This window comes from Phyllobates terribilis, unplaced genomic scaffold, assembly GCF_046119375.1.
Source record: "Phyllobates terribilis strain yellow unplaced genomic scaffold, ASM4611937v1 Scaffold_2__4_contigs__length_985480577, whole genome shotgun sequence".
Classification (NCBI taxonomy): Eukaryota; Metazoa; Chordata; class Amphibia; order Anura; family Dendrobatidae; genus Phyllobates; species Phyllobates terribilis.
The window spans coordinates 444,716,449-444,729,567 of record NW_027362762.1 but is presented as its reverse complement, the minus strand read 5'-3'; the positions used below and the strand labels follow the sequence as shown (position 1 = coordinate 444,729,567).

General features: G+C 46.6%; 1 protein-coding gene across 3 annotated transcripts in view; it reads left to right on the top strand.

Moving 5' to 3' along the window:
* Positions 1–13,119, top strand: part of USP32 (ubiquitin specific peptidase 32) — a 257,900-nt gene that overhangs the window by 110,016 nt on the left and 134,765 nt on the right. The window lies entirely within an intron of this gene.

The window sequence follows — 13,119 nt, the reverse complement described above, 5'->3', positions numbered from 1 at the left end:
GGCATCTTCACACTAATTTCTCCCAATGACACAAAAATGGGCGGAACTGGGGCAGAGCATGGGGACCACCACTCGTCAAATTCCTAATGAGCGTCAGCTGTTGCTACGCCACAAATTTTACTCCAGCAGGGAGTGGTTCATGAATAGGCATACGATATGATGTATCGGGCGCATTGAATTGATTTCTTAGAGATGCTATTGTAGAATATCTTAATGATAATAACTGTCTAACTCCATATCAACATGGATTCATGAGGGATCGCTCCTGCCAAACAAACCTGATCGCCTTCTACGAGGAGGTGAGCTCACAGCTGGACCGGGGAGAGTCAGTGGATGTTGTATACCTTGACTTCTCCAAAGCGTTTGATACCATGCCACACAAAAGTTTGGTATATAAAATGAGAATGCTTGGTCTGGGGGATAATGTGTGCAAGTGGGTAAATAGCTGGCTGAGTGATAGAAAGCAGAGGGTGGTTATCAATGGAGTAAGCTCAGGGTGTGTCAGGGTTGCTAGCGGGGTGCCTCAAGGCTCTGTCTTGGGCCCTATATTATTTAATATATTTATTAATGATCTAGTGGAAGGGTTGCATAGTAAAATAGCAATATTTGCAGATGATACTAAACTTTGTAAAGTAGTTAATACCGATGAGGATAGGGCACAGCTACAGGAGGATTTAGATAAATTGGGGAGTTGGGCCAAAAAATGGCAAATGGGGTTCAATGCCGATAAATGTAAGGTCATGCACATGGGAAAGAAAAACAGCAGTCACCCATACATATTAAATGGGAAACCGTTGGGGAAATCTGATATGGAGAAGGACCTGGGCGTCTTGGTTAATAGCAAATTAAATTGGAGTGCGCAGTGTCAGGCAGCAGCTGCAAAGGCAAATAGAGTCATGGCATGCATCAGAAGAGGAATAGGGGCATATGATGAGAACATTGTTCTTCCTCTGTATAAAGCGCTGGTAAGGCCGCACTTAGAATATTGTGCACAGTTCTGGGCTCCGGTGCTCAGGAAAGACATATTGGAGCTAGAGAGGGTACAAAGGAGGGCGACTAAGGTAATAAAGGGAATGGAGGGACTAGAATACCCAGAGAGGTTGTCAAAATTAGGCCTATTTACGTTGGAAAAGAGAAGGCTTAGGGGAGACCTCATAAACATGTATAAATACATCAGGGGGCAGTACAGAGATCTCTCCCATGACCTGTTTATACCAAGGATGGTGACAAACACGAGGGGGCACACTATGCGTCTGGAGGAAAGGAGGTTCCTGCACCAGCATAGAAGGGGATTCTTTACGGTCAGAGCCGTGAGACTCTGGAACTCTCTGGGAGAGGAAGTGGTGATGTCCAACTCACTTAATGAGTTCAAGAGAGGCCTGGACGCCTTTCTTGAGAACAATAAAATTACATTTTATGCTTAGGGATAGTTAATTAATCCAGGGATTTAATCTGACTGCCAGATTGGTGTCGGGAAGTGAATTTTTCCTCAATGATGTAAATTGGCCTATACCGCATGGTTTTTTGTTGCCTTCCCCTGGATCAACGCTGCGGAATAGCTGCAGTGCACAAGAAATAGGCTGAACTGGATGGACGCTTGTCTTTTTTTCGGCCTTATAAACTATGTAACTATGTAACTAATGTGTAGTGGAGCCGCGAGGTACTACAGAACAGCTCTTACTGCAACCAATTAGGGTTTATTAGTTGCATCAGGTGTACTTAAAGGGGTTTTCCCACGAATTAAAGTTGATTTTAATCAATAGATCTTGGAATAATAATAAGTTCCACAATTGGATGTGTTTAAATAAAATGTTCCTGTGCTGAGATAATCATATAAATGTGCTCCTGCTGTGTACTGTGTAATGGCTGTGTCTGACCGTGCAGGAACATGGTCTGATCATACCACAGCTCCTGGGCAGGGGAGGAAGCAAAAGAGAGTATACAGACATTACAGCATGGGATCACAGTTGATTCTTTTTGTGAGATAAAGCATTTCCCTGCCTGTTTTTAAACAATGTTTTACTTCAAAGAAATAATCAGCTGTGATCCCATGCTGTCCTGTCTGTATACTCTCTTTTGCTTCCTCCCGTGCCGAGGAGATGTGGTATGATCAGACCATGTTCCTGTACGGTGAGACACAGGATTATCGCAGCACAGGAACATTTTATTTAAACACATCCAATTGTGGAAATTATCATTTCAAGAACTATTGATTAAAATAAACTTTTGTTCGTGGGAAATCCCCTTTAAGATAAAACGCATCAAATGTTTGTTGACGTGACATTTGATTGCATGTTATAAATAATAAGTCAAGATAGTGTTCTAAAAAGTTATGAGAAGAGATCTTTGGCACAAATAAGGAAATGGATAAAATAAAATAGTAAAGACATGTAATATCCTTAGTGATACAGTTGCAAATATAGTTCACACTTTCAAAGTTAAAGGAACAGTGGCTACACTACCTGAACGTGGCAGGAGGTAGAAGCCATCACTAGCTGCCATCAGATTCCTGAGGAGGCAGGTAATCAAAAACCTTCTAATGGCCGAAAAAGACCTGCAAAAAGATTTGGTGGCAGCAGCCACAGAGGTCTAGGTTGCAAATTAAGGCAAACACTAAACGCTGAAGTTCACTAAGCCCAAACTAGACATACACTACTGACTTAAAAGACCAAGAAAAGCCATGTCCAACATACTCAAAGCCGCATAAATATGGCACAAAAGTTTTGGTGTTCTGTTCTGTTGGCTGATAAAATAAAACTGAAACTTTTCAGGCCTATTGATCAGCGGTATATCTGGAGAAGGAAAAATATAGCATACACTGGAAAGAACATCCTGCGTACAGTGAAGCATGGTGGTGATTCGGTGATGTCTTGGGGCTGCTTTGCTTCCTCTGTCACTAGAAACTGGGTGTGTGGAGGGCAAAATGGATTCAATCAAGTATCAGGAAATCCAAGGAGAAAGCTTCATGTTTTCTTTGAGGAAAATGAAACCTGACTATCGTTGGACCTTCCAACAAGATAATGGTCCAAGCATACCTCCAACCTCCACAAAGGCTAGGTTTCAGAAGGTTTGGAAGTGGCCGTCACAGAAACCCATAGAATTTCTTTGATGGGATTTGATGTACAATACAAAGTTATATTGTGGTACCTTGTTAGCCAGACAAAAATCGATGTAAATACTTTTATGCCCAAAAATGACAAAAGTATTCTCTGAGTGATACCTTTATTGGCTAACCAGAAAAAAAAAAAAAAAATATATATATATATATATGCAAGCTTTCAGAGCACAGAGGCTCCTTCTTCAGACTTGAACAAGTGAGGTGCAGCACACAAACCCAAGAATATTAGTGAACAGGAGACCACAGCCATGAGGATTTTGTGAATATTCTTCAGGGACGCAGCCAGAAGATGTTGTCTGGCTTTGCATTACATGTGCAGCAGTTGATAACAGCAAATGGTGCTCTACTAAGTACTAAAGGTGCTAGTAAGAAAGGGGTTTGATAATTCTGAGTCTGCAGTGGTCAGTAAAAGTGGCATTTTGTGTTAAATTTGGAGAAGCCACTTGTTATATTAGATATTTGAACTGTTTTTGTTTAATTGGTTTATTGCAAACAGCAGAAATGTTGGAAACGATCTTAACTCCTCATTGTTTTCATTGGCTGTAAGCCATAATCATCAACATTAACAGAAATAAACACTTGAAATAGATCACTCTGTTCTTAATGACTCTATATAATATGTGAATTTCACTTTTTGTATTGAAGAACTGAAATAAATTAACTTTTTGATGATATTCTAATTTAGTGAGATGCACCTCTATCTATCTATCTATCTATCTATCTATCTATCTATCTATCTATCTATCTATCTATCTATCTATCTATCTATTCAATGCACTGTTTGGCCCTTTCTTTAAATTCCCAATTACTTTAATACAGCTTTGCCGGGTCCGTTTTTCCTTTAAGCCCGCGGCCCCACTATCAGTATTCGGTCAGTATTTTTTCTCAGGAGTGGGAGTCAAAACCAGGTGATAAATGCAGAATTGGTGACTTGTTTCTATTATACCGAACAGCTGATCTGCGGGGGTGCCGTATGCAGGACCCCGGCCATCATACATTGATGCCCTATCCTGTGGATAGGGCATCAATGTCAAAGTAGTGGACAACTTCTGTAATGAATTTGGGACATCTTATTTGTGGCATGGGACTCGCTGGAAATGTTACTTCAGTAAGGGACTGAAGTAACATTTCTGGCATTAAAAACACCAGCACTATTGATGAATTTGGGAGACGAGCGTAAACATACCCTGGCTCCTTACAAGGTTTGCCCATTTTGTTTGAACTGCTCATTGCTGGTGTGAAAATGCTAAAAGTCAAGAATTTTGCATCTCTTCATATTTTTTTCTGACAGTTTTCTGGTAATAACTCTTTGATAAATTGCCCCCATAATCTCTTACACAGGGTCAGGAGTAGAATCCCACATCATAGAGTTGGCTCCTGTCCCTGCAGCTTGTCAGCTCCCCCAATGCCACCTCCTGCTTCACACTGGCAGCAGTCAGAAAGGAGTGTGGCATTTTAAAATGCTGTTTCTCTGCCAGGACTGTAGCCTCAAGCAATGATCTAGGGCTTGTTTTAAAGCTGCAATTCTGAACTTTAAAAACAAGACCAGAATTGCGGCTGTATTTGCGACCCATACTGATATTAGAGGTTAGGCTGGAAGCAGACTAGCGTATGGCATCTGTTGTGAGAGCATCGGATGCGATACGCTAATGACCCTCGGCTCCAGCTCTGCTGTGAGTGTGAGCAGTGTGTCATGCTACTGTTCTCCGATTGTCTCGCATAAGCGGATCGCAGCATAGCTGCGGAGGAGCTGTAATCTCTCCATCTCCTCCATGGTCTGACTCTGCGTATATCGGACTGCAGTGGGATGACATCATGCTGGTATTGTTCTCTCATGCCAAATCGGCATGAGAAAATAATGGCAGATGTGAGCTGCCCCATAGTATAACATTGATCCAAGTGCTATGCCATGTTTTATCGCATAGCACTTGGCCGTGTTATACGCTAGTGTGATCCCGGCCTTAAAGTGAGAGTCTGTAGTGTGGGCTGCAGACATACATGCAGTGTATAATCTCAGCTTTTAAACAAAACCAGGATTGCTTTTGTAGCCATTAGTATGGCCATAACCAGGATGTATCTCATACGTGCCTCGTTAATGAGTTGCCACCCTGCTAAAACTTGTAAGATATGTCTTTAGCAGGGAAAGGGTTAACTATCCAGCATGTAGGTGGTGAAACCTGTCATCATTACTGGAAAACTTGCACCTGGTATTAGTTTCTATTATCCCTGACTGTCCTAGGGAAAGGCAAGCTGCAGCTATATGTAGAAATGGCACATGAAAGAGCAGCTGTATTTTGGTCATTGGTTAATCGGTCATCTCATTATATGTCTCTGAAAATGTTCTTAATCCTGAAAAATCTTGAGATAGGAGCCGGAATCAATCAGTCACACACTATTACCCATAGTCAGTTTGATTAAACAAATGACAGTAAAAGAGATGGCATTAGGAGAATAAGTGATGAAAACTGTCCCTTTTTGGCCGCACATTTTCCATTATGACCGAGTTAAACTATGCCAGATTCTTTTCATGCTGATGAATGAGAAACCAGGCTTATCTTTTGCTACATTCATTTTCTGATGTTAACATCGCTTCAGTTCAAATTATGATGGCAATTAGTTTGGTTTTTTCTTTTCTTTCTATGTAAACATCCACATTCCTGAAAAGACCAGTCTACAGTTCAGCTCCAGACTAGTTTTATTTACAGATAGTTATACTATCCTACTACGGTATGCAGGCATTTCAGGCAAAACGCATGCTGTATACTTGTAAGAAGAGACAAAGTGTGTGGGATTTTATATTGTTGAAATACTGCTTTTGAATAGATGGTAGATAAGTAGATACTTTTATTTAACTGGATTCTTTGATGGTACTCTATACTAGTAGATGATCTAATATCATGTTAAAGGGAACTTGTCACCAGCTTTTTACCATATAACCCATGGCCACTACCTTTCAGTCCCATGTGACTGCATGCTAAAAGGCTGTATATATGACTCCAATTCACCCTGTAAGGCAAAAAAAATACATTTTATTATACTCCGCTATGGGGCGGTCCAGTTCGATGGGCGTCACTGGTGTTAATCATGCGTCTCTTCTCACGATGCTTTCCTTCTCTTCTTCGTGTGCATAACGCGTCATATGTCATCCACACACTGTTCCCCTTCACACTCCTGCGCAGGCGCACTTGTCTCTGCCGTGCTGAGTACAGAGCAAAGTACTGTAATGCACATGCAAAACGAGCTCTTTGGCCTTTCCCAGTGCATGCACATAGCAGTTTTTTTCTCTGCTGAGGGCAGAGATAAGTGCGCCTGCGCCGAAGCGTGAAGGGGAACACTGTGTGGATGACATCATCTACACAAAGCAGAGAAGGAGGATGGCATTGCAAAAAGAGAGGAGGCACAGGATGAAGACTAGCGACGCCCATTGGACCTTACCACCCCGTAGGTGAGTATAATAAAAGGTCTTTTATTTGCCTTAAAGGGCGAATTGGAGTCATATATACCGCATTTTAGAATGCTGTCACATGGGGCTGAAAGGTAGTGGCTGTAGGTTGTATTGGAAAAAACAGGTGACTGATTCCCTTTTAAGGGAACATGTCACCTTTTACCTGCAGATGTAGGGATAATTTGCAGGTAAATTGCATTACAATGCTGCTCAGCCACCTTACTGAAAGTGCGGCTTCCAGGAGGAGATTAACTTCTTTCCTGCCTGCAGCTGCCGACCTTTAGTTATAGGGGCGGTGCAGAGAGCGATTACAGTCACTCATAATACTGTGAGCAGCGGCTGTAAGCATGCCCAGCACTTTGATTGACAGCTCTCTTTGCATAGATGCCCTACTGAGCTGGCTGGTAATCTGCAAGTAAAAAGTAAATAGCAAAAACTCTTCAAACAAAGCAAGCCAGTGTTTTCAAAGACCCATTTTGGCCCTGAACTGCATTGTCTGAATTGAATTCGGTTCTGAACTATGTAATATTTGGTCTCATTAGTAATCTATCGAAGAAATACGGGAAAAATTTCTTCTATACACAAGTTTTTATATTTATGTAACAATGTAGAATGAACATAATGTTAAAAGAGAAATATGATATTCTAAGAAATATGAAGGAAAGACTTCAACATACACATCATAGGTAACAGCCACTGAGCTAGCCCATTAGGCTTTACTCAAAGGGGTTATCCTCCGAGCAACATATAACAGAAATAAATGTGCTTTCCCGTTAGATGCTAGAGTACCCATAGACGTTTTGGGTTGTCTGGCACGTTGATGGGTTGACACCCAGCCAATATTCACTACAGGAGAGCCTTGGCAGTAAACGTTTTTCACCAGTAATATCTGTTGATGAAAAACTCGATTGTTTATGGCGGCTGAAGGCAGGAACCTTTGATTCACCCTCTACAAAACAGGATGTGTGGAGGAGGCCACAATCTTAGAGGGAGTGAGGGAACAGCCAGGAGTGATCCAACTCCTCACGGCACCAGGAAGTTCAAATGACCAGGACATATCACTTCAGACATGGTGGCTCTCAGACCAAGCTGGTCTACAGCTTCTAAGTGAGTGGATTCCACCACTCAGATTACGCACTCCCAACAATTATAGTCTGTATTATTCTCTTCCATTTGACAACTGAAAATATAGCTCTAAATCATTTTCTTTAACTCTCCTCCTCATCATAATAATCATATAGTTTTGTACTTTTCGTGTTATCACCCTGCCACATCACACCCTTGCAGAAAGCTTGCTGATATAGTTGTTAGTGTCTTTCTCTTCTCTTGTCACCAATTAGGGCATCTGATGTCAGAGAGGAGGTAAACATTTAATGGTCATCATTACTGCTTCCATGGGGTGAATTTCCTATGTTCCTGCAGTAAAAACCCTACCTAGCTATTAAGCTCAGCGGTTATGTGAATTCAGTAACAAGAGGGGGTAAGCCACTGACAGACACCCCTGCTTATCTACCCCATCATCAGATGTCGGGGACAGTTTGGTGACCTCCATAGACTTTAGATAATTGACTAGTTCTTCTGCTTTACTTTTAATGCAGAAGTGCACCACCTGTGATCCGCCATGCCATTCTATGCAGCACCCAGACACCTTTGACTCACTCATGTTTGGGACTTTTGATTCAATACTCTAGATAGGAAAAAGCGTGTGCATAAATGTGGCTATTTCAGTTATCGTTTGAGGGATGTGAAACACTAGTTACTTAACTCTAATACTTTACAAAGGAGATTGCTGTTCTTGTATGGACCATCTTTACTCCTTTTCAATGAAGTGTTAAGTGAGCAAGCAACTCTCATTCTACAAATAAATGAAAGTCCCGGAAATAGAAGCCCAGGTATCTTTTATTTAGAACATGTACTGTCAGATCGGAATGCAACCCTATGGAGTGATATCATATAAAAAAGTTATACATTGCTTATCTAATGTATCTGGCTAGCGGAAGATAAAAAAGACAAGCCGCAACAAGAAAAACAAAAAAAATCTTGTGATTAATGACCTGATAGTTTCAAAAACTTAAATATTGTTCTTAAAGCGCACCTGTCAGCAGGATTGTGCTTAGTAAACTACATACACTGTCAGGTGGGCAACATTACACTGTTTAAAATGATACCTTGGTTGATGAAATCCGTCCTGTGGTTCTTGTGTAATCTTTACTTTCAGTTTGGAGATGATGATATGCTCGTGCTCCGGGGCGGCCTGTGGGGGGCGCTCTATCTGGTGCTCTGCTTACATATTCATCTGTATGCTCTAAGGCTGTGTGCCCACGATGTGGTTTTTATGCGTTTCCGCGGCGGTATTTCCGCTGCGGAAACGCATTAAAAACGCTTGGTACGAGGTCTGTCATGGTTACCAATGATAACCGCATGTGCTGTGCATGTAATGCGGAAATATCCGCAGCGGATTATCATTGCGGAAAAATCTGCAGCACAACCAATTTAGGCGCAATTTCGCGCCCATTGACTTGCATTGAATCTCAGCAAACCCACATGTATAATATCTATACATGCTGAATTGCTGCTTTTCAATGTAACTCAATAGGCGCAAAATCGCGCCGGAATCGCGCCGCGGCTGGTACCCAGGTCGGGAGAGGGGGCTGCTACTCCTCTCATCCGACCGCTGCTCTGGCTGATAACACCGAGAGCAGCGTGGATGGGAGAAGCGTCAGCCTGCTTCTCCCAGCCTGCGTGCCAGCGGCAGTAGAAATAAAAAAAAAAAAAAAGAAAGAAAAAAAAGAATCAAAAAGTAAAAATAAACCTTCATACTCAACTCTCCGGCGGCCCCCGGTGTCCTCCTGGGCGATGCTGTCCCGTCGGCGGCTCGCGCCCCGTAATGTGCTCCCAGGACCTGCGGTGGCTTCACTGATCGGTCACGCGACCATCAGGTGATCAGTGACGTCACCGATCAGCTGATGATCGCGTGACCATCAAGTGATCAGTGCCGCAGCACGTGACCATCAGCTGATTGCTAAAGCCGGTAATCAGCTGATTGGTCTCATGACCGATCAGCTGATGCTAAGCACGGGAAGATTCACAAGAATTTTCCCAAGCTCTCTATCTCACCGGGGCTCATCAGCTGATCTTCAGCTGATGAACCCCGGTGACCCCCTGCAGCACTATATACTGACAGGGGCTGATTTTACACCCCTGTCAGTATGCAGTGCTGTATTCTACAGCTGTGACATCAGTGATTGCTGATGTCACAGCTGTAGAAATGATCTGGATCGTCGTGGGACCTTGGCGTTACGTGGATTACGTCGTTGACGGCGGACAGGTGAGGAATATTGTTGTTTGTTTTTTTACGTTTTTTTTCAGGCTTCGCGGAGGCGAGTAATAAGAAAAAATTGTAGAACCGTGTCTGTTTTATTTCATTAAAATTCTTTATTCTGTCTGTTACTGCAAATGCGCCGACCATTTTACTACCCATTACCCCCTGCCACCGCTACACTTAGCGAGGCTAAGTTCCAAATTTGGCGCATCTTATGGATGTGTAGCACCCTGAGGATTCGGCTGCTACAGGGGTATTGCACCTCAACCCAGAGGTGTGATATTCCACTCCCGGGTAAGGATGGAGTGTGGAACTGAGCTAGTAGGCTGCATGCACTACATACATCCCATTTCCGGGGAACAGACCGATGGTACTCCCACTAGAGAAATGTGCAGGTACAACAGTGTCTGTTCCTGGCTGGAGTGGGAGGGGGGTGGAACATCCCAGTAGTGTAGGGGCAGATAGGGGGAGCAGCCTGGGTAAAGCTAGGAGCTCATTGGGTGCTGGTCACCTGGGCTCACACATAGAGGGAGTATATAAGGTGGGCACCATCTTAGATCAGGGTCAGTCTGTGAGACGTCAGTCAGTCAGTTGTCAGTCTGTGAGACGTCAGTCTGTCTGAGAGCCTGAGAAGCAGAGCAGAGGAGAAGAGAGAGAGACCCAGAGGCGCAGAGGGGACCCCAAGATCCCAGAATAAGGACAAAAGGGTGAAGGGTCGGCAACAGGGTACCGGATCCCAAGCTGGCAGAGGCTACAGCACACCTTAGCCAGGAACCGGAGGTCGTGGGCAGGATCTGCCACGATCACCCACTAAATCCACCCGGAAGGCAGACCAAGAATAGGGTCAGGGAGCCCAGAGGAGGCTTGACCAACAAGAGGCCCGAGGGAGCCGGACTTAGGTGGATCCCTGGTGGGAACGGCCAGAAGAAGGGAGAGACAGAAAGGAGCTCAGGACCACACTCCGGAGTTGCCTGGGAGTTGACCGAGTCCAGGACCTGGTGGACGCAGCACGGCTTGGGTGGTCACTGCTGTACACAGTGACCCGAGCAACACCAGTAAGTAAAACCCTGGAACTGCATTTTATGCCTCTGAGTCTCCTTGCTGCACCTTCACAACCACCATCCTCCACGGCTGACCCCCTGAGGCTATACCCCTCCCGTTGGGGGTTATACTACCTAAGCTGCACTCACATCATCAGCCTCAGTGGACCCTGCTGCAGCGGCGGCCGTATTGACCGCAATTCAACGGGTGGCGTAGTCGACACAAAAGAACATCTAGTAACATCTATAAGGACTGCCACACACTGAGTTTGACACCCTGGGCACGGACCGGGTCACCGCCACTCGGAGACTACAACCCCCATCTGATCCGGCTCCGGGTATCCCTAACAACACTGGCCCAGGGGGCGCGTCAACTTTGGCGTAGTCGGCAGGATAACGTGCCCGCAACAACCGGGTACTGCGTGCCTGAAGAAAAGTACACCGTTACCTCAAAAAGAAGTCTCCTGCCGGTTCCGGAGGGTCCCCGCCAACGGACCCCATCACAGGTCGTTTCCCGCCGGTTGTCCGCCATTTGCAGCTTTTTCCCGCCATCCATGGAGTTTCCCGCCACTGGGAGACGATTCCCGCCATTTCCAAAGATTTCCCGCCTTGGAAGAGCGGACGCCATTATGGGCGTGCCAGAGGGTGGCAAGAGGCCACCTCCCATCGTAGGCCAGGTCGAAGAATGGCGCCAAAAGCGGAAACCGCGCCCACCAACAGAGACTGTGATGCTGGAAGTGTCCATCAGCGTAAGAGAACTGCCCCTGGAACTGACAATCACAAAGTTGCCCCGGGACCACCCTCGATGTGGGCGGAGACAGAAGAAGAGAACAAAGATGGGTGCCGCCTGGAGCAGTCTGGAGAGAGCGCACCCGGAGACAAGACGTCTGGAAGAGAGTCTAGAGAGAGCCTACCCGGAGATGGAGGGAGAGTCAGGCAGCACCGACCCAGTGGTCAGGAGCCTGTTGCAGGTCGCCACTCCAGAAGGCCTGCTGGAGATCCTAGCACAGCTCCCCCGAGACCGGGAGTGTGCACAGACCGCGTTGGAGGGCCTCGCACGGAGGATGGCCCGGGTGCAGCGGGAGACGTTGGCGGAGTGGAGCCGAGAGATGGCCCAGCAGACCGAAACCCGTCAGCGGAGCACGCCACCCGAGACGAGGAGACAGACCGCCTCTGAGGATGGCGCAGGAGGAATGAAGGCAGGAGACGGCGCCGAGAAGGGAGCTGAACGGACGGAGGCAGGTAAAGGGGACGTCTCTACCCCGAGCCGGGAAACCGCGTGCCTGCCCCAGCTCCCCGTCGCAGAGCCCGAAGTTCCCCCTGCCGTGCCCGTCGCTGCATCGTCACCGCCGCAGACTAGGCCTCAAGCAGCAACCGCGGCCGCGACCCCTGTGACGTCACACGCCTCGACCTCGAGCGTGGCCAAGCAGGAAATACCACCGGCCTGGTCGCAAGGCCTAGTACCTCCGGGCGCCGCAATACCAACAGCGCCCCCTACCTCCGCGGAGCCACCGGCCTGGCCGCAGGGCCGAGTAACCACGGGCGCCGCCGTTCTTACGGTGCCCTTTGCCTTTAGGGTGCCCCAAGCCTGGTCGCAAGGCCTGGTCGACCCGGGCGCCACTACCATCAACGCGCCCTCAACATCTAGAGTGCCGCACCTGGGTGAAAATCTATTTGCCCAGCATACGTGCCCGGATGGGCAGCCCTTTATATGGCCACCGGAGTTTCACCATCCCCGACTCCGGAAAGAGAGACCCCTAGACGAGCCCCTGATTCCGGCTCCGAAGCCTGTAAAGAGGACCTCGCCCCCGCTGGAGGAGGCACAGTTCGAGTGGGACCCCACCGGAGAAGACCTCATGGGGTTCACTCAGGAGACTCGGGCGGCCGCAGCAGAGCGTGCAGAGTGCTGCCGGCAGCAGCTCGAGGTCTTCGAGAGGGAGCGGAGAGAGAGGCGGGTCCGGGAACAGCAAGCGCAGATAAGGAGCGCGGAGCAGAAGAGCCGGACCAGGAGGAATCCCCGTGCAGCACATGGTCCCCCTTCCACCGGGACTGTGATAAAATTCAACATGCAGCACGGATGGGGCTTCATTAGAGACCATCAGACCCCCGGCGACGTCTTTGTAACCCGCAGAGACGTAGAAAGCCATCTGCCAGAGGGACACAGAGGTCGTGACCTGTATGTAGGGGACGAGGT